The 27,422-nt window shown below is 45.0% G+C and overlaps 1 protein-coding gene across 2 annotated transcripts in view; it reads right to left on the bottom strand.

The window, feature by feature from the left end:
• DENND2B (DENN domain containing 2B) overlaps window positions 1-26,492 on the bottom strand; it is a 98,591-nt gene extending 72,099 nt beyond the window's left edge. Inside the window, exon 1 of one of the 2 annotated variants that reach the window (XM_074372437.1) lies at window positions 26,242-26,492. The gene's annotated coding sequence lies outside the window, so the exon portion shown is untranslated. The remainder of the gene's footprint in view (window positions 1-26,241) is intronic. The other variant, XM_074372439.1, reaches the window with a different exon arrangement.
• Window positions 26,493-27,422: the final 930 nt, after the last annotated feature.

Genomic DNA, 27,422 nt, shown 5'->3' with positions numbered 1-27,422 from the left:
CAGCTGTTCTAAGAAGCCCCTCAGGCTTGGTGGTTTAGAATGTATTCTACTACAAGAACCATCACTGTCTCTGACAGCCTTGAGGAGCACTGCCTCCTGCATTGCTTTGGAGTTTTAGCAGCTTCAGAGGTAGGTGGGGTCCAACCCTCTCAATAAAAACCCCACCTAAAGATCAGGCACAGGGCTTCACACTCCTACCCTAAGCCAGGGAACAGAGAGAAAATGACCAACCCTGTCCTCAGGAGTTCCCAGACTTCCCAGTGCCACCGTGACCACACAGCTACTGGAGGCCACAAGGGAGGCAACCTCTTCAGGCCTCTCCAGGGTAACATGCAATTCTCAGACCCTAATAGTAACTTTACTCCTCTCGCTCCTATTCAAGAAAGGTTATCGGAATATGAGTCTGATTGCTATTATTACAGGAATAATCCTGCATACCTCCTAAATTGTTAAAAAAAAAAAAAAAAGATAACTCATTCACATGCACCTTGGTCCTGACTCCTGTAGTAACCAATGTAACAAGTCCACATGACCTATCATATCAGTGCAGTTCCTCTTTTCCCCCTCAATCAGAAACAGAAGAGGCTCTCCAGGTGTAATTTTAGAGACCTTTTAGATCCAAGGAGGAAGGGAGAGAGAACACCAAAACCATCCCTACTTATATTTCCAGCAATAGAGACTCACAGTCTACCTCATCACCCAACCTCATCCCACTCTACCTGAACCTCAGAGTCGCTGAAAGCTCATCTCACATGAGACTCAACTGTTACTTCTCATGCACTAAGTATTCAGCCTCCTGCTAGTAAGACCACCCCTCCTAGCAAGGCTGGATGGGTCCCAGTCCATACTAAAGAAGCTCAGGAGCTCACCCAAAAGGCCAGTCATGTGTTTAGGGTGCAGACCTCGGGTGGCTCTGCTAAGTCAGGGCTGTCAGAAAGGCCACAGCTGCTGCTGATCCAAGCACACCTCATGCGAGCACAGTAACAGACCAGTGACAAAAGCCTTGAAGAAAAGGCAGGACAGAAAGAAGAAGCTGCCACCAGCCCTCGGATCACCAGCATCTAGTGCAGAGGAGTATACGCCTGAGCAAAGCCTGAGCAAAGCTTTGCATTAACTGTAACAGGCACCTAGTCTTTGAAACCTGTGGCAACCAGACAGCATCATCTCTTCCTTGACCGCCCAGGCTGTCCCCACTCAGTGACTCCGGAAGGCAGCCCATCGCCAAAGGCTGAAGACAGGGCCGGGGGCACACTAAGCGTCTTCAGAGACTCAGCTACACACTTTCAGTCCCCTTCCACCTCAGCCCCTCCCCCTGCCCCTGACAACTCAAATTTTCAGTCTCCACATATGTGTCTATGTGTCTGCATGTCTGAGTTTTATTTACACTACCCATGTCTGTTGTTAGCAACAGAAACAAAGTATTTCAAGGCAGAAAAGGCAAGTCAGCCAACTGGCCTGCTGCTCCCCATCCTGCTTCCAGCTCAGGGAAGAGGCTGTAAGGGATCCTCCGAGCCCCAGTCGACCATGAAGGTCTATAGCTCCCATGCACGAGGAGAACCGGCATGGAGCCAGTTCACCCCAAGTCGGTCACAGCTGTGTGGGGCCCCAACCATCGGCCCTACCTCTCCTTCCCTGGAGGTCACACCCTGAACACCTCATTCTCTTACCTGCCTAGATGCTGACTACTGCTGGCAGGCAGAGCTTCAAAAGCCCAAATTCAGGAAAACCACTCTCCTCCCTTACACACTAGGAGATAGTAAAGAGGAACAGGCAACGCCTCCCTAGACCCAGACTCCAGAGAGGCGGCCCAAGGCTAAGTTTTACCTTCGCGTCCTTTCCCATCTTCAGTTTTCCTGCTACGAATCATTTTCCAAGTTCCAGTATCAGGCTCCTCAATAAAATCAACAGCAGTTACCAATCACTGCTTTGTTTTCAGCAGAAGAGAAAAAAACATGAGCCGTGACTCATGGGAGTCATGGCTGCACTCAAGGAGCTCACAGGCTATTGTCGGGAAATAGGATACAAAAGAAAATAGTTCAAATGTGAGAATCAGACTACAAGTAATCTAAAGAACCGTGGTGGGAGTGGAGGGGCGTGAGTAGCTCAGGACAGGATTCCTGTGAGCCAGGTTTTAAAGGACAAACAGTAGTTGGACAGAACGAGACAAAAGGCTGTTTGAGATGACAAGTTGGAGTATGACTCAAGGTCCCAAGGCCGGAAAAAAGGCAAATATACCCATAGTGTTTTCCCATATCCAACTGAGGCTCAGCCCTGGGAGGTAAGGAGGAAAGAGACGGGCCTGACCACGAAAATAAACCCTCCCCTCAGGGTCACCATGCTCTCCAGTCCCTCTGCTCCCACCTCTGCCAAGAGCACGCTCAGTGTTTCCTTTCTCTGCACTACTGCGAAATCCTCTCCCCTAGCGAGCAGAGAATGCAGCCAGCCCAACTCCCTAAACCTGAAAACACCCTGATGGAACTCTTGGTACTCAAGGCTCCTACTCCCACAGAAGGACAAGCTTCGTGCTCCCCCAGGTGCAAAGTAGGTCAGGAGGTGGGGTTATTCTTCTGCTGAGCCAGGTCAAGCTAAGTCTGATTCTTCACTCACTAGAGCAGGAGAAGGGGTATGAAGCTTTAAGTACAGTCTCTGCCTAGCCCAGGCAAGAGTCTCTCTTCCTTCCATTCACACTTATGGTCGTGTATACATTCAACTAACACATACTGAACACCAACCATGTGTAAACTAACATGCTGGTTGGGGCACCAAATACATTAGGCATGGGTCCATCCTCAAAGAGCTTACATTCTAGTAACGCAGATACAATAAAAATACAAATATAACAACTACCAGGAAGACTATTTTAAGTGCCATTAGAGAGGTGAAAGTCTGTGGATTTAAGTAGAAGAGATTACTTCTAACTGAAGAAGCAGGAAGGGTTCATAGAGAGGGCCACCCTCCCACTGGTCCTGGAAGATCAAATGGCAGAAGAATACAGGGGCAATCCTGGGCAGACGCAAACACATAAGCAAAAGTCTTAAGGGCAGGAAAGTAGAAGCATATGAAGCAGAGCAAGATGTTCAGTCTGACGGGGGTTTAACTGGAAGTAGACCAGGGAGAAGGAAAGCTGGAAAGACAGAGAAATATCAGATCTTACAGGCCTTTGAGAACCAAATTAAGGATCTTATCTTTTCTTTGGGAAATGAAAGGAATGATGGGTCAAGAACTGTGCTTCTGAAAGATGAAGCCATACTCAGAAATCTGGAGGCTACGGCAGAGACGTCTGTTTTAGTGGTACACCAGGAGTGGAGATTATAGACAGGGTAAGAGAGGGAGGGCACTCAGGTAATCAAGCACACAACTGGAATTCCTGTCTTTGAGGTTCAGGCTGACAGAACAATAAGCAGGCACTCCTCAGGGTTGGGAAAGGCTGGACAGCCAGCTGTCCAGAGAGGGCCATGAAAGTGTTGGTGGGGAGGGTAAGCCTTTAGGAGCTTGGGGAGGGAATGGAATTTCAGAGTTTAGGATCCTGAAAGTGGAATGGCTGCAAGTGATAAGGCCAAAGGTATGGCCATGCTACGAATACCTTAAGAGAAAAGAAGATGAAGTCTTCAGAGTGGAAAAGATGGAGGGACTGTGAGGCCAGAGCACTGAAGGACCCTTGGCACGAAGTCCCAAGTCCTAATTATGCCAGGAGACCTATGAAGAAGGTTGCAAGCAATGAACATGCAAGTCAGCACCACAAATGAGGGAAGGAGATATATGTGAAGGGAGAGACTGACTTCAAGTGGGAAAGATTGCCAGGTGGGGCTGGAAGCAAGGTCAGGGAACACAGAGTGAAAGTCAGAGGAGGAGATAAAGTTACTTCATTAGACAGGGTCACAAGGGAAGTGAAATCTTCAGGGAAAATCCAGGTTTCAGGTAGGCTCAAGAAAAAGGTGGAAAACAAGAAGCAATACCACTTTTGTCTATCAGATCAGGCAATCAAATGATAAAACTAATCCCAGTGTCAGACAGGGTGTGGCGAATGGAGCATTCCCAGACACTGGTGGAGCTACTGTAAACCAGCACAACCTTTCTAGAGGAAAACTGAGGAAAATATAAGCTCTGAAAAATATATTCTCACAGTGATATGCCACACAAGCCACAGACAGGAAGAAAATACCGACAAATGATTAAAAATAAGAACATATAAAGAACTTAGAAAATCAATAGGAAAAAGATAACCCAACTGAACAACAGGTAAAAGATATGAACAGACAATTCAAAGAAAAGGGAACCCATATAATCAATAAAATATGAAACAATGCTCAACCTCTCTGAAATCAGGAAAATGCAAATTAAAGCATGAGATATTATTTCATATTCATCAGATTAGAAAATACTGAGAAATGTGGAATCTCCAAGTGTCAGCAAAAATTTAGGGAAATGAAAATTTGTAATCATTGCTGGTGAATACATACAACCACTATCGACAGCAATCTGGTACGACCTGACGCAGCTGAAGAATCACACGCCCACTCCAGGTAGCTGCTGCAAGTAAAATCTTGTGCATTCCTCATACAAGGATGTTCATCACAGCATTGTTTTTAATACACAAAAAGGGGAAAGACTTTAATCATCTCTATCATACAACAGTACATCATATACCAATTAAACTGAATGATTTTATACATTCACACTTTTCAAAACCAACACTGAGGGAAAAAAACCAAACTGCAAAAGGCTGCATGCAGGAATGGTGTCACGTGTATAAAATTTTAAAACACACAATACTATACATACCTTTATGGACTTGTGTATATAAAAGGATAAGATATTCATGGCAACGAAACATATCAATTTCTGAGAGGAAAGCTACTAGATACACTAGCAACTCCAGTAACTCAGCTCCTTACAGGGTGGTTTTCACTCAGTTGCAATTTCATGTAACACATCTGTATTTTATCAGGAGTCAATGTAAGAGAGCTCCTGGAAATCGAAATCGCAAAAGCATTTGTTGTAAAAAATGATAAAGAAATATCCTTGTGGTTGTAAACGTAAGAAAAAAATAAATGAAACATAACTCTCGATTAAAAAGGATTACTATCTGTTATATTGTTCAACATCTCTGACAAAGATATCTGCATAAGAAATTACATTAAAGTATAAAACTTTGTCTGTCTTGAGAAAATGGTATGTTTCCTCTTTCCTCGTGGCAAGATATCAGAAGGTCAGTTTTCCAGACTGCCAAAGAACTGAGTCAAAGTCAAAGGCCATTCACAGCAACCACCTCAGTTAACAAGGTTAGGACACTCACCTGCTCCTCTTTCCTTTGGTGCTGAGGATCTGCTTCTATGTTATAGAAACTTCCCTTAATCAGTTATCTACTGTGTGACCAGTATCGTCCCCATGTGTTAATCATGTTAACTAATGTAATGCTCTAAACCAATCCTAGGACGTAAATGTTATCAATTCTATTTCACAAAATAAGAAAACTAAAGCCCAGGGTCCCACAGCTAGTAAAAGAAGGAGCCAGAATTTAAACTAAAGTTCCTGTTCCTTCTACTATCCCACGGAAAGTACAGGTGCTGTTTTTATTATGTCTTCCATAACCAGCCAGCTTAGTTCCTCTTCTGAAAAGACAGAATATAAAACCAACAAAATAGAGTACATAAAAATATCTTATATGCTGTAAGTTGTTCAGATGCAAACCACCATCACTGCCCTCCAGGAGAAGATGCATAGAGCAGGGCTGACGTTTCCACTTACACACACACACGCACGCACACCAGCAGTCAGCAGGAAACGAACTCCAAATACAGCCCAATAGAAAAGCTTTTCTCTCAACATTTAAACTCATAAAACCATGAAAGTGTGTGGCCACTCCCTTAAACATAGGTGTTTGGCAAGACAGTGAGAGATCGTCACACTTTTAGCCTTCCCTGGGCACAGACTCCTCCTGCTTGGGAATCAAGCATACGCTGGTGTTAAGCCAGCTAGGTCTTCTTTTCTCCCAATTTCCCTTAATCTCTTCTCCTTCCATGATGACCATCCTAAAAGCACTATTTCAAAGAGATACTATCTTTGGGAGGAGGAATTCTCATTTTGAGTTTCCATTTCTGATTCATCCGTAAGTCTGTGACTTTAGCTCAGAGTTCTTCAAAACTCTGAAACCCACAATGTGCTACTTTCCTGTAAGTTTCATGGCCATGCCTCAGGGGAAATATACATATGCCTTCCCCGGTACTGCAGATCCAAAGTTCAGAACAGACAAAGTCGGAAAAGGGGACACTCCACCTCTAGTCCCGAGGCACGGATGGCTTTCTAGAAGTTTAAGGGGCTAGTGGTCACCAGCAGCAGGAAAATGCCAGCAGTTCTCTGGACCAGGGCTTCACCCAGGGACAGACACACTCCCTACCTGCTCCCACCCAAAGTCCATAAGCAACATGCAAAGAATGCAACACAAATCTTCACAAAGATTGGCTAACAAAATAAGACTCGACCAAAAGGCACCGGGGGCTACTACCCAAAGGGATCCCTTAGGGATAAAACAGTGAGCAGGGACTCACTGACAGTCCCCCCAACACCAGCACTACTCATGTGATCAAGCATGTCTCCTCTGGAGCATTCCGGCTTCACCCCCACCCACATACCACAATTCTTTTCGTTCATTATTAAACCCCTACCGCATTAGTTTCCTCCCACCCCACCCAGTGGACAGCAAAGTCTACTGGAGCACAACAAGCTTAAGAACTGTTTAAAATGTTTGCGTTTTGTTCACCTTGCCTTCTGCCACCACCAGTGACTGTGCTTCCAGCCTCTTCCAGAGAGCCACTGCTCTGACATGAAGCAACTACCCCAGAGCCTCCCACTCGTCACAGGTGTACACACCACCCCTGACACACACCAGGCTCTCCCTGACGGCTCTCTCTCTACCCTGGCAACTTCAATACCTACGTGCATGACTCCACTCAAAACCCCTGTCGCACAACTGACTCCCTGACTTCAACTATACTTTACCACTCATACCTATGGACAGTTCTTGGAACTTGTCATTGCCTGAAATAACACATCTCAATCCTGTCCTCCAAAATCCTACTCCCTGACCACAATTGCCCTTCCTGCCTACCACTTGATTTTTTTACTATTCAACAGATGCTCTTTGACCTTGGTCGGGTCTCTCTTTCCTTGAGCCCTCCTCCTTTTCCCTAATTTACATCAGCCCACCTTTCTGTCTTTCCACGCAAGAACCCATTACCCATCACATCCACAAATCCCTGGCCCCTCTCTTCTCACTGTACAGCTGCCTCTTGGTATCTGAGGGGAGCTGGTTCCAGGACACCATTCCCCTCTGCCACCACAGATACCACAAATCCATGGATACTCTAGTACCCTATATAAAATGGTGCAGTATTTACATATGATCTCTGCCTAGACTCCCATATACTTTAAGCCATTTCTAGATAACTTGTAATACCTAGTACTATGCAAATACGTAAATAGTTATAAATACAATGTAAATGCTAATGTAAACAGCTGTCTGTGTGCGACAAATTCAAGTCTTGCTTTTTGGAACTTTCTGGAATTTTTTTCCTAATATTTTCCATCCGTGGTTGGTTGAATCTGTGGATGTAGAAGTCACAGATACGAAGGACCAACTGGACCTACTTGTGGAGTCTAACTCTGGATCAATTTAATCATCCGGATTCTCTGTTCCTTCATGAGGACAACTGAAAACTGCTGGTCAGAAATCAACACATTTAAACATATCTGCAAGGTCTTTTAGAGATACATTCTGAAGTAGTTATGCATGAAATGGTATGATGCTGGAATACACTTGCAAAAATCCACTGAAGAAGAAGGAGGGGCAGTGGACAAGGACAGAGAAAATAACAAACTAGTCCCAAATGTTGACAACAATTGAAGCTGATGATGGATATATGGGTGTTCATCTTCTGTTTTCTCTACTTTTTGTGTAGTTTGACATTTTACATAACAGCAAGTTCAAAAAGGAAAACCACTTAAGTTGAAGATTGATGGGGAGTAGTGCCAAAGGTCGCCCACAGATTATCTGCTAGTTACAAAGTGAAAGCTATAATTTTACAATGGAGAAATTTGGCTGCCCTTACCTTAAGCAGTAACCAAATTTAGCATCAGTTACAGTGAGAAAACCAGACATTATGTGCCTCTGATCTGCTGCATCATTTATAGTTTTTTCCCCCCTAAAATGCTTAACCTAAGTTTAATCAAGCCTCTATATCTGATTTACAGTTCACAGAAAATACAGGGGAAAGAGGAAGAACCCAAGTAATTCCTCAAAGAAACAATCAGACAAATAAAGTGGCAAGAAAATTGATGTTAAAAATTTAAGAAAAAGGAATGTCTAAAACTGAACTCATCATTTCCTACTCTACCCCTACTAAAACACTGTCCCCTCCTGTATTTTTTCCACAATGTCACCCAAGTCTCTACAAGTCATCCCTGACTTTTCATTCTCCTTCTTACTCTAGTTCAATCTATCACCAAGTGCTCTAAATTCTACCTCCTTGAGGTCTTACATTCACCTCCTCCGTTCCCCTGCCACTCTCTGACCCAGATTTTATTACTGGTTGCTTGACTTACTACAATAATCTCCTAAAATCCATCTCCTTGCTCCTAGTTTTACTTTCTCCAAAACTACTTTCTACAATTCAGCCAAGTGATCTTGCTAAATTACAGATGTAACCGTATCACTCCTGTGCTCAAATTCTTTCAGCAGCTCCACTGCCCACAGCAGCGCTTCCTAAAATGTGGTAAGGAATTGCGTGGCAGGAACTCAACACTGTATTACACAGTATTAAAGGGCATTAAGTCACAAGGTGATCAAGTCATTCACTTTGTAAATCTTTCAAACCTTCTCACTAGATTAAGAAAGTTTCCACTTTGATAATTGTGCAGAGGAGAGGTGCAGAGGCAGCAGTATCTGACAAAACTTTTTCAACAATTATTTTTTGTTTTCATTGTATTTACTTTAAAACTTATCTTCTGTGTATGACAAGTAATAATGATTTTCCACTTTAAGAAAGTAAGATAACTTTTCCTTTTAAAATACATTTAAGTTCAAAAGTATGCTGACAAACATGCAAATAATAGTTCAGAGAGGCCACGGTAACACTGTGAAGACGGTAAGCAATGAATTAAGCCTGGGGAAAACTGCCCTACAGCATAAAATTCAAATCAATCTGTATGATTGTGGTGATTTCAAAACAACCTTGCCAATTGTTTGGTATTTCTCTCCTAGAACCAGAAGGGCCCCTGTAACTACCTCAGGAACAGAATGTGGCCTACGTGAAGGTGCTTAACTTCCAAGGCTAGGTTGATAGAGGCCAGGCAACCTCTGCCCTGTCTAGGGGCAGGCTTCCAGTCCTGAGCCACCATGCTGGAGGGACCACAGGGAGTAATGATGGGAAAGGGGAGTAGGACCACAGGGAGTAGAGCTGAAAAGTCCCTGTTGCTTTAGCTTTCCCCGCTCAGGCACCACACATGGAAGTGAGTGGGTCTTCTAATGAGTGCAGCCCCAGCCACCTTTTGAAAAACATTATGTGAGAAGACCCCAAGCAAGATCCCCCAAAACCACGAGAGATAATAACAAAATTATTGTTTAAACATTCACAATGTTTTGGGGTGATGTGGTATACAGAACAATGGTAGATCCAGTCTTTCCATGCTATTCCGAGACCTGTCTCTACAGTCCCATCTGGACACTGCTCACTCTGCCCTACTATGTGCAGCAGAAAATAATAATTAATTGGTAGTTATGTGCATATAACTTTGCACAGACTGCTTCACTCTTACCTGCCTTTGCACATGCTAATTCCTCTACCTGGAATCCTCCTCCTTGCTGTGTTCATTTAGAAAATAACTATTCATAGTGGCCAAAAGGTACAAATTTGAATATATATATATATATATATATTCATAGTTCAAAATATGAACCAGCACTATTCCCTCGGTGAAACCCTGCCCGTATCCTTGTCGCCGTCTTCCCACCAGTGACTGAGTTCAGCCTTTCCTCCCAGTGCCACTCGCATGGTGGCATAAATCACACCACAGTGCGCTGACCTTGCATATGCCTTGCTTAGTGAGCTAATAAGTTCCCTCGGGGTCGGGACTGTATGTCTGCGTGCAGCTGGGCCTACAGGGGCCCATTGAATGTTTGTGGATCTGAAGTCGTTTCTCCTTCTGCTTCCTTGTTAGTCTACTTCCACTAAAAACAATCCCACCTCCGCCTTGGCGGACGAGAGCAGAGGTGGTGCCGGCTCAGTGCTGTTCTCTCCTGGGTCTCCCACCCTAACTTCCCATTCTAGGATTTTACTTACTCTGACCCTTGACGAAGGCTTTCTTTTCTGGGTTCATGACCCTTAGATTGCTAAAAGCTGACTTTTAAGATACAATTAGGAGTGACCTACAGCTGAGCATCTGGGACCCAGGTGAGTCCTCATAACCATTACTCCTCTTCCATCTCTCACTTGGGAATTCGTCCTTAATCAGTCTCCTAAGGAGGAAGAACCCTGCTGGTCCCCTCCCACAGAGTCACACCCTTCCTAGGTCTCAACAGCCCTTCAGCCTTGGACCCTGAGTCCCCTCAGCACCAACTGTGCTTCTTTAACAGGTAACTGCCTGCCTGCGCCCACCTGGGCCAGGCTGAGCCCATCACACCAGGTAACTTAGGAGAGAGGCTGTCAGGTCGCACATCTAGGTCTAGGGTGTCAAGCACAACTGCAGACAGGACTCACTGTCAGGTTTTCAGAATGAGAGTGAGGCAATTATTCCAAAACATTAAGAAAAAGAATCTGGCTGTATTGTGTAAGGATAATAGAAAACAAACAAAAAGCAGGACTGGGACTCCTATGACCTGGGCACAATCTCTTGATCTCTCACTACAGATTTTTTTTTTTTTTTTTTTGCTCAAATGAATCAGAAATGTTCCTCTATAATGTTACAGAATATGTTTTTAATGGTTATGTAAAATATTAAATAAGAAATATTATAAAAATTTGAATATAGGTAGCCTTATTCACTAAAAACACTAAGTGAACAGAAGTTTACAAATTTTATATAAAAAGCAGACGTAATTCGGAAAAAAAGGTTATTTTAGGTTTTTTATCAATAAAATTTAATTCCTACTTCACTTCTTACTACAAACTTAATTATAGTTTAATTGTAAAAACTGGAACGATAAAAACACTAGGAAAAACATGAATGAATTATTTTTATAATTCTAATGAGTGAAGAAAAATTTTCAAAGCATGACAAAATTCAACTCAAAAGTCATGAAGGGGGGAAAGTTATGAAGGAAAATATCATACATTTACCTACATAAAAATTTAAAACATGTGAAAGGCAAATAATTAGCACAAAGTCAAAAATTAAAATCAAACAAGCCAAGGGAAACAAAAACCAGCAACCCCTAAGGCAAAGAGCTCTACTGTAGTATGTACGTAAAAGCTCTTACACATCCACAGGGAAAAATAACGACCAAATGGAAAAGTGAACAAAGTATTTGAACAGAAAGTTCACATATGAATAAGCACAACTGCCAGTGAACATAAAAGGTATTCAATTTCACTAATAATTCAGTTCTAAATAAAGCAACAATAAGAAATCCTCTTTCACCTATCAGATTGGCAAAGACTAAAACACTCTATAACACCCATGTTGGCAAAGGTGTGGTGGAAACAGGCACCATAATATACTGTTGGTGAGAACTAAATTGATGAAATCTCTTTGGAAAGCAATTTGGCAATATTTATTAACATTTTAAATGAGCATAACCTTTGATTAGCAAATCTGCCCTTCCAGGAATTTTGCCTAAGGTAATACAAGTTCTAGAGCAATTGGGCAAAGACAGCTGTCTGCTGTTATTTATTGAAGCACTGATTATAATAGGAAAAACTGGAAAGAACTCAAATGTCCTTCATTAGAGGCTTGGTTAAATAAATTATGATACATCTACCTCAAGAAACAGAGCACTGCTGCTAAAACGTACTGACATGAACAATAGCCTAGGTAAATTACCAAGTGAGAAAATTTCAAGCATTTTTTACTATGTTGAAATATATATAAAATTTGCCACTTTAACCACTTTTAAGTTTAAAATTCAGTGGATTAATTACACTCACAATGTTGTGCAACCGTCACCACTATTTTCAAAACTCACGATCCCAAACAGACACACTGTGACCATTAAGCAATAGGTCCCAGTTCTCCCCTCTCCCCAAGCTCCTGGTAACCTCTAATCCGACTTTCTGTCTCTATGAATTTTGCCTATTATAGATATTTCATGTAAGTGGAATCATAAAATATTTGTCCTTTTATGTCTGATTTATTTCACTTAGCATGTTTTCAAGTTTCATCCATGTTGTGTAAGAATTTCACCCCTTTTATGGCTGAATAATATTCCATTGTATGTACACACCACACTTTGTTTATTCATTCATCTGTGACTGAACACTTGGATTATTTCCATCTTTTGGCTACAGTGAATTATGCTGTTATGAACACTGGCATAAAGGACCTGAGTCCCTGTTTTCCATTCTTTTGGGTTTATACCTAGGAGTGGAATTGCTGGGTCATATGGTAAGTTTTAGCTTTTTGAGAAACCAAAAGAATTCAATTCCATGACAACTGCACTATTTACATCCCCACCAGCAATATATAAGGGTTCTAAATTTCTCCACAATGTCACCAACACGTTCTATTTTCCAGTTTTTAATTAGAGTATAATCATTTTTTGTAAAAAAATAAATGTATATACAAATGTAGAAAAAAAATTCATTGTTACCCAACTATTAACAATGATTACATTTCTGAGGTATGTGTTTATAGGATACGTTCAGTCTGACTTATGTACGTTTCCATTTTGTAAGAGTTTTTAGAACAATGTATTGCTTTTGTTATCAAAAAAAAGCTTAAACAAAAATTAGCCTGAGACAGTTTCGTGCATGCTTGCTAATCTGAAATTGTAACACATCTCAGTTCTTGTGCTATGAAAAGATCTGATTCCCAGTCCGAACTCTGACACCTTTGAATGCTCAGTTTTCTCACCTCTCAACTCTTAATGCACCTAGGATTAGATCAGAGCTCTCAATCAGTATGCCAAGAATGGGTTACAGCTACACCCAAGAATGGGTGCAGACACTAACTCCTTCAAGTCCTGGGACAGCACCAGGGTTCAGTGCCACCAGCAGCCTCCTCCTTTTATCCCAGTTTGCCTTACAAAAATCATCATTTTCTGTGTGTGTAGGGATATGAAAAAGGTTGAGCAGAAGTAAACCAGGTAACCTTTAATATCCCTTCCCCTACTGGGACAGAATTCTATGACTGTGCTGAACTAACAAGGGAAGCTAAGAAAAGGAGAGCCTTAGGAAAAATCTAAGAGTAACTGGTCATGCAGGAGAAATGAAGATCCACCCTCAAGGGCAGAAGCAAGCACAGACAAGGATTCAAGAAATGAGAACTCCACGGAAGAGAGGGCAGCTTGTACTGACTAAGTCTAGTGTCTCACCTGAAGCCACAGGTCCTGAAGTAGATGGCAAGGGGCAGGGCCTGGAGCCATGATGCTCTGGGAGAACCACCCCACAGTTACCTGTTTGGGTGCAAGACAAGTAGAAAACTTGACCTCTGTGGGAAGGGGCACTGAGGCCTGGCTAAGTGAAAGCCAAGTGAAATCCTCCCTTCCAGGTGTTCTCGGCATATCAGTTGCCAACTGTGGACTTTGCCCTTGAAATTCAACTCCTGGGGTAAAGAGATAATCTCCCAGGCATGTCCTTGTAAATTTGGCTAATCAACGGAACCCGCTTGAAGCTGAGCCTGCCTGCAGCCCCTGAAACAGTCCTGCCAACCAGAAGGCTGTGCTGAAGGGCCAGGGAGAGCTTATCCTGGCACAAAGGTCACCTATCCTAACAGAATCAGGTGCCAGGGATGGGCATCTTCCAAAAACCAGTCAAAAGCTGTTTGGAGACAAGCACACAGCTGGAAACCTCCAGTGGAAGTAGCAGGGATACTGTGAGAAGAGCCCTAGGCCTGAGGGCACGAACCTGGACCAGGCTTTGCTGATGTTACGGGGTAAGCCCCCCAAAGAGATTCTGAAGTGCGGACATCAAGTTCTAAGTTAATGAAGGAAGGCACACCAGTTAACATCTGGCCCTCACACCCTTACGTGAATCTCAGCTATTGAGTCTGTTAAGCCATGGTTCCCAATCAGCAGCAGCAAGCAACTTAGAAACTCGTAAAAAACGCAAACTCTCAGGCCCCACTTCAGACCTAGTGGACTGGAAAACAAGCTTTCCTGGTGAGTTTGGGGCAGGCTCAAGTCTGAAACCCACTGCTCTACGGCCCTAGAGAGCTCAGGACTCGAGTTCAGCCCTCCCTCCCCACCCCTCGACTTCCCTTATAGTCTGCTTTAAATGAATTTTGAGGGACTGGAATATTACTTCTCTGGTTATACTCGGTAAGACAGACACGTTTCTTCCTCCAACTCTGTCTTCCACATGGTCTTACAGGTTTCTTTTTTACTGACTAAATCCAATCATGTTCCATTCCTGCTTTCAGACGAACAACAATTGCACAATTCCTAGAGGGGTCAAACACTTCAAACACTGACCTCAACCAGTCTTTCCGGCCTCATCCCCCAGCTCATCTGGGTGTCTCTGCTCATGGTAGGTGACCGCGGGCTCAGTGAACTGCTGCTGGAGATAAAAGCACCCTCAAAAAGAGTGCTTCCTAACTACAGATCTTTTTCCTTCAGAGACAAGGAGTTACTAAAACAGGGACGGGGAGACAGGAAAGCTGAATCCCATTACTTACAAAAAAACTCCTCTGTGTGTCAGGAATCCATGTTAAATCTGAAATGCAACGCATCTTGCTCTGCCCTTCACAAACTAGTCCGTCCAGCCTGCTGACTAGGCTGAACACAGGTCTCATGAACGCTGAGGACTGAAGGTTTATAAACACCCCATACCCTGCTCTTTCAGAAGAATCCTGACCCTTGATTTACAGAATCCAAACCGGAGCGGTCCCTCAAAAAAGAAGTATCCACCAATAGAAAGTAGTCAATGTTCAATTTCCAGCAAGTGAAAGTTGTGGCCTGATAAATTTCTTTCCTCAAACATTTCCAATAAACTTGGAGACTCTAAAAGAAACCTGTAAACTAGAAAATCAGTTTACTTACAAGTGGTAGTTTACTAACAAACTACCAAAAACAAACTCCATCTTCTTACTACAAAATAGGAGGAAATCGTAATATAAGACGTCTAATTAACCTCTTGTCGAGTACTGATGAGTAAGACCATCACTTCTCCTACCCAGAAAAGGAGAGGTGATTCAGAATATCTGTTTCCAAGTCTTGCCACACATCCTGTTCTCCTCAGTTTTTGCTATGGATTGGTATTCTCAATATTTAACCAGGTACCTTTCAGAAAAAGACGAAAAAAACTAATTCAACTCCACAAACATCCAAAAGCTATCCTAGCTTCCAATGGATAGACAAGAGAACATGATGGTAAACACCACATAACAATTCAGGGGAAAAAATGCTCATTAACTAGGTAATGAGGAGGCACATCAACCAGAGGAGGGACCGAGGAAGAGCACATCCTCCGGAATCATACACACTTAGATTTGGATTTTAAGTTGGCTGCTCTGAGTTCCTCACCTGTAGACATCAGAACATCAACACATTTACACAGATTGTTGTGAGAATTTGCTAAAATGATGCAACTGGAAACACCCAGTACAACACAACGCCTGGAATAGAGCTGGCATTCTATTAATTATGTACCACAAATCTAAAATCAACAGGAATTTTTAAAAACACATATTGCTTGATGCCAAGAACTGTGCAGAACTAAACTGTATTTATCCATCTTTCTTTTGCTAATTAGCTACGTGCCTCTTCGCACTGCAGATCCTTTCTATTTCCCTTTATTCTTTTTCAGGATTCTTCTTAATCAAATTCAGTGTCTTTCTCAGCCAACCATCCCTCTCAAATTGTGCCACCTTACCTCTCGTCATGCCACAGACCTAGAATACATATCCCTCACACTGGTTTTCCAAAGTCCTTACCATGGCAAACGGCTCTACCTGAACTAGCCCCACCATTTCATACCCCTACAACCACTGGCTCCCTATATGCTAGGAATGATGACTTTCTTTCTGTTCTTTCAACATACCAAGCTCTTCCCTACCTCGTGGGCTTTGCCTTGCTGTTCCCTCTTCCAGGAATGTGCTTTCCCCAAATCTGCACATCCACAGCTTCTTCTCATCCTTGACCTTACAGCTCAAATGTCATCTTCTCAGAGAGGTCTTCACTAACTTCTCTTTTGAAAATAGCTATCAAGTTCCTGTTTCTCTCTCTTTTACTTCACCGTCATTTCTCTCATAGCGCACATCACTATCTTTAACTCATTCACTGATTTGTTTGCTTGTTTACTGACTGCTCCCCGCTACCCTTGAAGCTCCGTGACACAAGAACTTTGCTGTCTTAGGTACCTCTCCATCCCCAGCACAGAGAATGGTGCCTAGAACAGAAATGGATACTCAATCAAGGTGTACTGAATGAACACATAAATAAAAATTGTTTCTAAACAAGAGAGGCAAAGTTGGACACCCCTCTAACCCCAACCCTGCTGCCTCTTTCTCCAGGCTAATTGGTGGCAGCAGAAGATGGGGTCTCAGAGAAAGACTGTACATTAAAAAGAGAAAAGGCTGAAGAGAAATAAACCCCTGGGGGAATACAAACAGATAAAATCAACCCAGCTCCCCAACTGACACTGACTGCTGTCAGGGGCTGGGATGGCGCCCAAATGCTGCAGTCTCCACAGCTTTCCTTATTTCCTCACTAACTTTTCTTTTCTTTTTTTCTTTGGTGGGGGAGGTAATTAGGTTTATTTATTTATTTTTTTAGAGGAGGTACTGAGGATTGAACCCAGGACCTCCTGCATGCTAAGCATGTGGTCTACCACTTGAGCTACACCCTTCCCCCTCCAACTTTTCTTATTGTGGTAAAATACACATAACTCCATGGTTTTCTCCTCCAGTTACTATAGCTTCCCAGGGCTCAAGTTCTTCCAGCAAAGCTATGTAGACATCGACCTTGGGTACTTTTCAGGTATAAAGAAATCTGGATGGCATTGCTTTTGAAACCTACCTGGGTTTACCAAACAGTTGTGGATTTTGAAATGGGAAAAGGGGGGGGGGTAAAAAAAGCTTTTCTATTTCCCTTTAATGAGATTTAAATATAACAAAATTTTCCAGTTGTTCTTCATTGTTTTCTTTTTAACTTGATCCCTGCCACTTCCCTTTGGGCACTTACTCAGAGTTAATAAAACCCACTGCCCTCCTTCCCATCAGTGTCCTCACAGCTGGCTCTCCCAGCACAGTTGAGCAGTAACCCAATTCTGAGTAGCAGTGATGACTCAAACCCAGAGAGGCTGGGACCCAGAGAGGACAGCGCTGCCCATTCCATTTCAAAAACAGCAGTGTATCTGGCATTTCCATTTATGTCTGAAACCAAACGGGTGAGTAAATCAGGGGGCTAGAGGGAGGCAAAGAAAATAAGAAACTTCAGTGCTCTCTTTCTAGATTCCAAGTCCCAGTTCTCTGAACACAGCCTCTGAGTTAGTCACAAGCTGCAAACCAAGGTCACAGCCATTGCCAAGTTCACCTTAGCTATCCCAGGTATTCTCCTTTTGAATTCAAATACCACACTTCTTTATAGTTGTCAGGGTCAGTCAGGTTCTTTAATTTCCTTTCCCTACTTGCACCCATTTGCCAAGTGACAAAAGTATATGCACATATGGGTCTAACCACCTCTACAAATGAGGATAGAGCCCCATGTGTGGTTTCCACATCCTGTGGTTTTCACCTCTTTTAATTACTCCTTCAGAACACAGGGTAGGTCAAAAGTGGCGAATACACTAAGCGAGGTGGGGGAGCCTGGTATAACTCTGTGCCAAGGAAACCCATCTCCAGAAAGGAGTGTCAGGCATAGTTTAGTAGCTGAAAGTGCCACCAAGAGCTTCTCCTGACTGTACAGGGAGCTGCTGTGGGGTCTGGGCTCCTGCCTGGGGGAGCCTACAGAAGTAAAACCGCAGAAGAAAGAAAACGTTTGACCGTAATCTGCAGAGTCTGGTCTTCTAAAGCAAGAGGAACCTTAAATTATAAACAGCCTCACTCAAAGGGAAAATCTGTGACGCACCTACTCCCAGGAACTCCCCATTCCGCCTGAGGCCTGCCTGGGTTCAGCAGGCCCATAAATTGGCACTGTTGATATGACCTTCCCAGGCTCTATTTCAACAAGAGATAACAGCAAAGCTGAGAGCTTGGGTAGCACTCAAAGGAGATTTGAGGGACTTAAAACACACTGCTAAATTTGGCAGCAAATGTTCCTGCTTCTTGCAGTTGAAAAGGAAATCTCTTTATAATTACACTTGTAGATAAGATGCACCAAGCTACTTGTGCTACTTGTTCTCGTGAGGAACAAGTTAGAACCTCCTCGTCCCAACCCACCGCTCCTGAGACTGGCCTCCGTGTTCACTGCTGAGGCAAGTCTCACCTGGGGCTGGGGAGGCAGCATGTCTCTTGGAAGACAAAGTGCCAGGAGCTTCTTACACAGCGCGCTATCTGAGCCACAACCATCTGCCCGATGCAGATACTGGCTGCTCTTCGCGACCTAGCTCCTCTACTCCTGCGTGCACGCGCTCCCTCAGCCCGCTTCCCATCTCGCTCTCGCACACAGGGCTCGGCCACATGGCACTCATCACTCATCAGAGAGGGTCTTTTCAGCCTAGAATCCCCTCTGGTTTACATAGTTCCTTACACAAGAAGGTACAGAGCTATGATCCATGTACTGACAGGGGACACTGTGACTGCCCTACTGATACTAGATATCTGTCCAAGACACGGAGGAAGGGGACAGTGCCTGACATTTCTCAGCAGAAGAAGCCAGACAGACTAGCCACTCAGAAACACACTCCGCTTGGCTTACAAGGGAATCATAAATATAACAATAATTGTTCACACTGCATAAGCACCAGATACGAGGTACTATTCTCAGCACTTGACATTTACGCCTCACTCCAACCCTAGGAAACAGTACTACCACCACCTCCACTTTACAGAAGAGGAACCGGAGCATGGAATGCTAAATCACTTACCCACGGCTACAGAGCTGAGAAGTGGCAGAGCCAGAATGCGAACCCCGACGGCCTGACCCCCAGAGCCCAGGCTCTAAACGTCACTCTTCCGTTGGATGGCTCTTACCCTAACACCCAGGCCTGTCTTTGAGCACAACTGGCTCACTGCAAGCTCAAAAGGAGGGAGGGTCAGTTGGACAACACTGCCAGCTTTTTCACTGAGAGAAGGAAGCAGTGATGGCAGTGTTTATTCACAGAGCTGGTCTAAGTCTATATAGTAGAACAAATGAGTACCCCAAACATCTGTCGACCAAAATTTCTCCAGAGGCACCAAGTGAAACCAGCCACCTCCTTTCTTACTGACCTGGCTACAGCTTACTGAGGGCTACAGTCTCTTTGCAGGTTGTTGCAACCAGGCCCTATGCAGCTGAGATCAAATTCCCAGTCTCCAAGTCATGAGAACCAAGTCAAAATGCTTCCTAGAATCCAGCCGATGGGGTTAAAAAAATTACTCAAATTTTTTTTAAGCATAAACTATATATCTTAGTCAATTTGAGAAAATAAAATTATCAGTTATTATACTTAATTTCACAGAACCTCAGGGAATCTAGTTGGAAATACAAGATATACATCTCAAGAGTCAAGTGAGCATGTCAATGAAAACACCCAATCCAAACCTCCAACTTCCTAGAAGAGGAAACTGAAGCCCAGAGAAGCCAAGTTACTTCCCCAAGGTCACCCAGCAAGTCAAGTGAGAGCCAGGACTAAAGCTCGGATCTGCTTACTACCTGGCCAGGGCCCTTTCCACTGCTGAGTGCAGGTAGAGACGTTCACGGGAGGGAGAGATCTCTAAGAACAGCAGCAGCAAACATTTATTGAGAGCATATGTGTGCCAGAAACTAAGCTAAGTGCTTTATATAAATTAACTCATCTAATCCTGGCAACAAATCTTTGAGATGGGTAACATTACTCCCAATTTACAGATGAAGACACGAAGGTTTACAGAGGTTAACTCTCCAGAGGTCCATAGACAGTAAGAGGAAGAGCCAGACTGCAAGCCACCAGAGCCGGCCGTAAAGCCTGTGCTCCAAGCTGGGACTCGAAGGACACAGAGGTAAAATTTATGGAAGCGGAGGTGAGACGTGCTGGGATGGCCTGTGAGCAACTTGGTAAGGGCCTCCCACGCTGGGTAAGGGAGGACCTCCGGGGTCCTGCTGGGCTAGCCTGCAGGAAAGAGGCAGGCAAGAGGCAGTTCTAGACTCCAGTGACTGGGAAGGGTAAGGATCCTGCAGGAGGATGAAGCTGAGCCTGTGAGGCTGGGCTGGGAAGGACTGCCTCAGAGACTCTCCTGGGGTCTTGACAGAAAGATGAATAAAATGCAAAGCATACACTCCTTCTAAAAGAAGAATCTGATTTGACTTTCTGGCCATAGAAACCCTAACCTGATTAAGAGTTGCCAGCCTTACTCTCCTCAAAGTCCTGCTCTAAGTTGATAATAATAATGGAAAGCACTGAACACTTCCTGTGTGCCAGGTACCAGGCTGAGAGCTCTGTGTGTTACCATTTCATTCAATCCTCACCACAATTCTAACAAGTTAAGTACTACCATTATATCCATTTTACAGATGCCTCATAGAAAACTGAGGCTCAGAGAGATTAATTACCTAGGTCACACAGCTAATAAGTAGTAATGTCGGTTCTAAATCCAGGCTTATAATAAGACCCCTGAGGTCCAGCTATTAACCACTTCTCCACACTGCATGCAAGATCCTCTCATACTATGCGCAAATAGTTCCATCACAGCTGCTCTAAGGCAGCCCCATACACTCACTGAGTATCTAACAGTCACTGAGGGTTGAACAAACACATTACAAGTTAACTCACTTAAAAGCAAACTATAAAACTCAACTGTCAGAACTCCATAAGGGAGCCTGCGTTCCAAGACACAAGTGAGCACACCAAAATCCAGTTCCTCGAACAAAGCTCAAGAGTTCTAAAAACTAGCTGACTTTATACTTTTCTTTCCAATTTCCCCATTTCCCTTTCCTATTCCACCCTCCCCACACACACCCCCACCCCCATCGTTTGACACTCTCAGAGAAGCTTCAGCCCAGGCCTAGAACCCTCACCCTCCTCCTATTTCCAGTCAGTCAGCTGGCTGTCTTCCATCATTCAAATAGTGCTACAAATCAGAGTCTAAGAGTTGGACCCTCTTTCTTTTTCCCAGCCTAAAGCATGAGATGGCCATTAACCCTACCCTCAAAACCTGAAACGTTAGTAGGTCTTGGTTTCTACTCAGTCACACACATAGAGGCTCACACTGGGGAGGAAATAACTGTAATACAACATTTAATACAACTTACATGGGACAACTTACATGTTCATACTTTTTTTTAGATCCTCCCCACCTCCTGGCCCAGATCCTCTGTATTCACTGATTAATGGGTAAACAGACTAAGAGGACATATGGGCACCAGAGACACCTCCGAGCCTAAGAGCAAATGAACAGGGGTCTCAAACCCAGTGCCAGCCACCCCCACCCACCCCTGCCCTCCCAAGGCTTGTTAGGCCCTCCACAACACTGTCTTCTTGAGCACCCTGGGGACAGGCCAGCCTGCTAAAACATGGAGGCCTCCTAGGGCAGCCCAGGTACCCCTCTTTCACCCCTGCTGTCCCTGAGAACCACCTTCTCCCCAGTCCCCTTGTCCAGGGCCTCTCTCCTGTCTCCTTCTAGTAGTCTTCCTACTACTTCAGATCTTATCTCCCCCAACCCTGTTTATCTTACTTTCCCCAGGTTCAAACAGTCCTTCATTCACTGTGATGCTTCCTATTAGTCAATCTCCAGCTCATACGCAAACACCTTCTGTGACAAGTCACACAGAAGAAGAGTCAGGATCTTTGAGAAACAGGTAGTTTCATGACAAACTCTTAGGAATAGGTCAGCTTTGGTTAAAAGGCTTCGTGTCCTGATTACATCTAATTCACCCTTTATAGAGACAGTGCAATCTAACATTCAGGCAGTTTTTAGATGAGAAAGAAGAGTATAGTGATCATTTCAGCAGCCCCTCAACAACAGTATTACCAGAGCCAAAAAAAATAAGAGAAGGTTCTTTGGAGAAATCCTTCAATAAGGCAGTCTAGACTCGTATGACATCCTCCTCTTCCCTCAACACACACACACACAGGCACGTTTTCTAGGGCCTACTGCTGTAAACAGAGACCCTAGAATTTTTTTCTATCAGACAATATCACGTGGCATGTCCCCCTAAGAAAGATGTACCCAGCATTTCACCCTACCCTCCTAGTGGGACAGGTGCACATAGCACCTCCTCCCCAGCATAAAATAGACCTGCAGAGTCTCCCTCCCCACCCCCAGAAGCAGCCACTCATTAATGCAAGTTTTCCCACAGAAAGAGAAATCTCTGCAGACCATGCCAGATGGTCATTTTTTTCTTTCATGCCCTCCTAGCCCCTTCTCCACTTTCCATGTTTCTTCTAACTCAAAGAACTCAACTATCTGCCAGCAGGCTTTCCCTCCCCTCCCCACGGCCTGCTCTCCCAAGTGAAGGTGGTGGCACAGAAGGGAGAAAAGCCAAAGCCCTGCAGGGCTGCTGCCTGGCCTCCTGCAGGCTTCACACACTTTCCCTTTGCGTGGCTAGCTCGGCTAACTCTCTTGGGCCCAACACTGGAAATCAGGAGTCTCCAGGGCAGTGACAGGTAACAGCTAAGAAAAGCAACAGGAGGACATTCTCAGTCTCTCAGTCTCAGGGAGATGCTCTGGAAGGCCCAGGACTCAGACCCTCCCACCTCCCTCAGGTGCCCAGCAGACATCCCACCCTAGAAGTAGCTCTCAGTGTCAGACCAGGTGGGGAATGAAGCACAGACTCTCTTAATTCCAGGCCAGCACTGTGGCCATGATACCTGGGCTTGTTTGGGGTGCCCCTCCAAATCGTATACCTAAGTCCTTTATTCCAGAGACAGGGGCAGAGCCAGCAGAAGTGAGGATGGCCCTGGCCTGTCCTACAAGGTATTTCAGTCTCAACTTCCCTGGGTAAATGATCGTTCTAATTTTAGAGAGGGAGTCCAGGGGGAGAGTGCGCAGGAAGAGAAGCAGAGGAGGGGGAGAGAGGGAGTGAGAACAGGAATGTTACTTTTTAATCCTTAAGGAACATGGAGAGATCCAATTGGTGACTCAGCTCTGGGAAGCAGGACTGACAAGGAGTAGGGAACAGCTGCAGCCTCAAGCTATGCTGTGGACAGCTTTCCCCTCAGGTCGGAGAGACTGCTGTGACAGGACTCACCTGGGGAAAAAGGCTCTGTTTAAAAAAAATCTTCCTACTGAAGGGCTCCTCAGGGGCTTCATCCCAGGCACCACGCCAGGGCCCGGTGGCAGGTGTTCCTCTGCCCGACAACAAAAGCTGGGCTGCTAGTGGGGTGCCGGCCCCTCCCTGTGTTCCCACCTGGGATGCCACGAGCCTCACAGAGTCCCCATGACAGATCTGGGGTGCCCTTGCCCAGAGGCTCCACTGCCCTGCTATTTGGTTCCTTGGCATAGTCCCACGGCATATCAAGTGTCTCTGCCCTTGGAATTCCCACTTCCTTGTTTCTTGCTTGCTTGCTTCCTTCTAAGCTATAGCCACAGGTGCCTGAAAGAGCCGCCCAGCCCCCAAGGACCTTTCAGAGTAATAACTCTTCCTGCCAGTTAGAACCCTGCCTTCCAGACCCAAAACAGAGAAACACCTCTGCTCACTCAAAAAATTTCCCCAGCAGAACTCAGAAGGCTGAGGGAACCAGCCCTGGCAACCAGTAGCCCCTCTTCCAGCTACTAAAGTCTATGACTTCATAACTGCTGTGGGACACTGGAAAAGCAAAGGGTCCCTTGGAATCCCTCTCCTCCAAAACACACGAGTCAGGTGACCTAAGGAAAGCTTCATCTCCGAAGGATCACTTATGAGGCTCCAAGTCTACAGTGAACATCAATCTTACTATATACTTTCCAACCCAAAGAAAACACTGTTTGTTTCCTTTAACATGTTGAAGTTTTAAAAGATTTTTCTCACTTTTATTTATAAATGCAAAAAAGAGGGCACTTTATAAATGTGGAAACCAGAATAGAGAGGCAAAGTGACTTTCCAGAAGAGAGAGGGGCCATCCTTCAAGTGTATATATCAAGTGTATCTTACGTTATATAGAACTTGACTTGTTCAAAACCACTTTCGTGGAAATTATTTCATTTGCTCCTCCCAAAAGTCCCGTGAAGTAGTTATTATCATCTTCAGCTCACAGCTAATAAATCTGAAGATCGTAGAAGTTAAGGGTCTTTCCCAGGGCCACCTTTATGGCAAATTGCAGAACCTGGCCACAGTTTGAGTCTCCAAACCCCACACCCATTATTCATGCTGCTACACCAAAAGAAAGATAACCTGCTTGCCCTCTTCACACAGGTGGGGGCAATACAATTAGAGGAGCTGCTCAACCACATCCACACAAGCAGGGAACTGGGGCCATCCTGGGATCCTGGATTTGCGATGCCCACCCAAGGACCCACAGACTCAGAGAGGCCTCCTCCTCACATCCCCCGACTTGAGTCCCAACCAACAGTGCCACACCACATCTCCCCAGTGAAACAGAGGTTTCAACCAAGCAGAGGAGCCCTGGAGTGGAGTGAAAGGAGGCATCACTTTAGAAGTGGCCCGTCTGAGGTCCAGGGCCACTGAGTTCACCCTTGTGGAGCCTCAGGCCACAGCAGTGATGCACACATGTCCACATTCAGGGAGCCTGACTGGGGACACGGCCAGTGCTTTCATTGGCAAGCTGACCCGAAGTTAATCAGAAGGCCCCCTCATTGTTTGCCAGAGTACAAAAGACATTCTGTTCAGAAAGTTCAAGAAGAAAAACCAAAGAGCCAGGACAGCAGCTGTTCGCTCATCCCACAGAGAAACCAAAGGCATCCACCAAGTTGCCTGAGGCCCGGGAGAAAGTTTAAGATACAACATGGCTGAAGCGGAAGCACATCCCCTGTTGGGTCTCCACCGTAGGGAGTGCCCTCGGCTTTCAATCCACCTGATAAGATCACTGACAACCTAGCTACCCTGTTACCTATAAAAGTGCCTTTCTGGAAAGGTCTCCTCTCCTAGGCCGGAGTTCACCACACACCAGTCCTCCAGGTCAGAACAAGTTTTACCAAAACATAGGACACAGAGCAGAAGGGGCACATGGCATGGACACTGTGTGCCCTAAGATTTGGTTAAAATATTAACTAAGGAATCCATTCGGCAGAACCACAGTACCTCACGTCTCTTCAGGCAGCCTGGCTCTTAGCAGCAGCTCACTCTGAGGCATCTGGGTAAGAAACCTCTTTGCAGGCCCCTCAGTCCCCAGATACTCCCTGCCTCTACCCCATATAATTCTTAAGAAGCCACCCCAGGTATTTTTTTAGGAAAGTCATCCCATATATATTTTTAGGATGGACTTTATTAATGAAGGAGGAAAGCTTGCTTACCAAGTTACCTGGAGCAGAGAAAGAGAGACTGAGCTCGGTTCAGATATCCCTAGGACAGTCCCTCTGTCCTAATAACTACTCCAGAGAGACCTGGAACTCACCACAGGCTCCCAGCTGAGTTAATTAGCTTTTTTTTTTTCATTAGGTCAGACACAGCAGCACCAAGAGACAAAACAGACAGTGTTCACTAGAACAAACCAAGCCACTCAAAAGACACCAGGGTTTTCATGTAAGAACTACAAACATAATGCTGGAGTGATGATAACTCGTTTTTCCTACATAAAAGACTCTTCCTGTAAAATATCTCGAGACTTTGCGCTAAATGAAAGTAGATGATGATTCCTATAGTGAAGTCTAAACACCTCAGGTTCAGCAAGAGTGCGATCAGCTAGATTTGCAAAGTCAAGAAAATTGGCTGTTTCCCTCTTCCTTAAGCTAATAGAATCCAACTGTTGGAGCATGACATCATTGCTGAGCCCCAAACCCAGGGCAGAGAGTACAGACACTCGCCTGCCTCCCAGAAAACAGCCCAAGACTATGGCCAGGAAAGGAGGAAAAACAATCCAAGCCCGGAGCTGACCTTACCTGAAAGTCCCGGTGCTTTCCTGCCCACTCCATTCTCGGCAAAGTCTGGCTCACACTACAGTCTGTTAGGGAGCCCAGGGCCCCAAAATCCACTCGCTTCGGCTCGGATACCTGCTGCGAGCTTCCCACAGCTCCTTCCTCTGACCTTTCGTGGCGCTCCCTCCAGCCAAATGAGCAGAGCACGGCTGGCCGGCCTGGCCAGTCGTCATGGAGACCCTGCTCTCGCCAGCGCGCTTGCTCCCGATCTCTCCCTCCCTCCCCTGCTCTCCCTCCCTCCCTTTCTCTCTCCCCTAACCCCTCCCTCTCTGTCTCCCTGCTCCCTCAGTTCTGGGAGGCTTTCACGAAACAGCACTGTCTTTTGATCGGCTGGGTCTCTGCACGCATTCCACTCCTCCTACCTCCCTTCCAGGCAAACAAGGGATCTGGGCTGCTCCTGGGAACTTGCTTCAACAGCTCAGAGGGGAGAAGGGAGAAGACAGTGAGTGGACTTGTTTTGCTCCCCTCCAGTGTCTCATTTTTTATAACTCGGAAGAATCCCGGCCCGGGGCGGGGGGTGGGGGGGGAGCTTGCTGGAACACTTGGAGGGGAAGCAAGCCCTTCCTCTGGGTCCTGGAGTGCGGGGAGGAGGACCCAGATGCACTGCCTTGACTTGTTTGTGCACTTGGGATTTTCCGGGCAGCAGTTGAGGCGGAAACGCATTCACATCCCAGGAGCTCGCCCAGACTGGCCTCTCTGCTTACCTTGCTGCCTGCCCAGGTTGTGGGGATGGCCTTAACCAGTGCAGGGACTCATGGTATTAGTGCTGGTGCCAAAGCAGTCTCTCATGTTCCTGCAACGGAGAGGGAAGACACTAGGTCAGGACCAGTAAGAGTCCTGGGAAAGTCCAGAGTCACAACCCAAGCAACAAACATGACACAAATACAGCCTAGAGCCCAGGCTTTTTTAAGCTGCTGTCACAGCCAGAAATAATATCAGTCCTGTTCAAGAGTTAGCATAGTGCCCAGGACACAGTAGGCCCTCTAAGTTTAATCCCCCCATGCAAATTTCTGCTTTGTAATATTCTTTTACATGCACTATTTTCTTTGATCCTCAAAATCCTTTGAAGTATACTGGATAGCTATTATTATCACCATTTTATAGATGGGAAAACTGAGGTTCAGGGGGATCAAATGTTCAGTCCA

Source organism: Camelus bactrianus, chromosome 10 (genome assembly GCF_048773025.1).
Source record: "Camelus bactrianus isolate YW-2024 breed Bactrian camel chromosome 10, ASM4877302v1, whole genome shotgun sequence".
NCBI lineage: Eukaryota > Metazoa > Chordata > Mammalia > Artiodactyla > Camelidae > Camelus > Camelus bactrianus.
The sequence above is the reverse complement of the archived record's forward strand: the minus strand, read 5'-3'. Positions and strand labels throughout refer to the sequence as shown.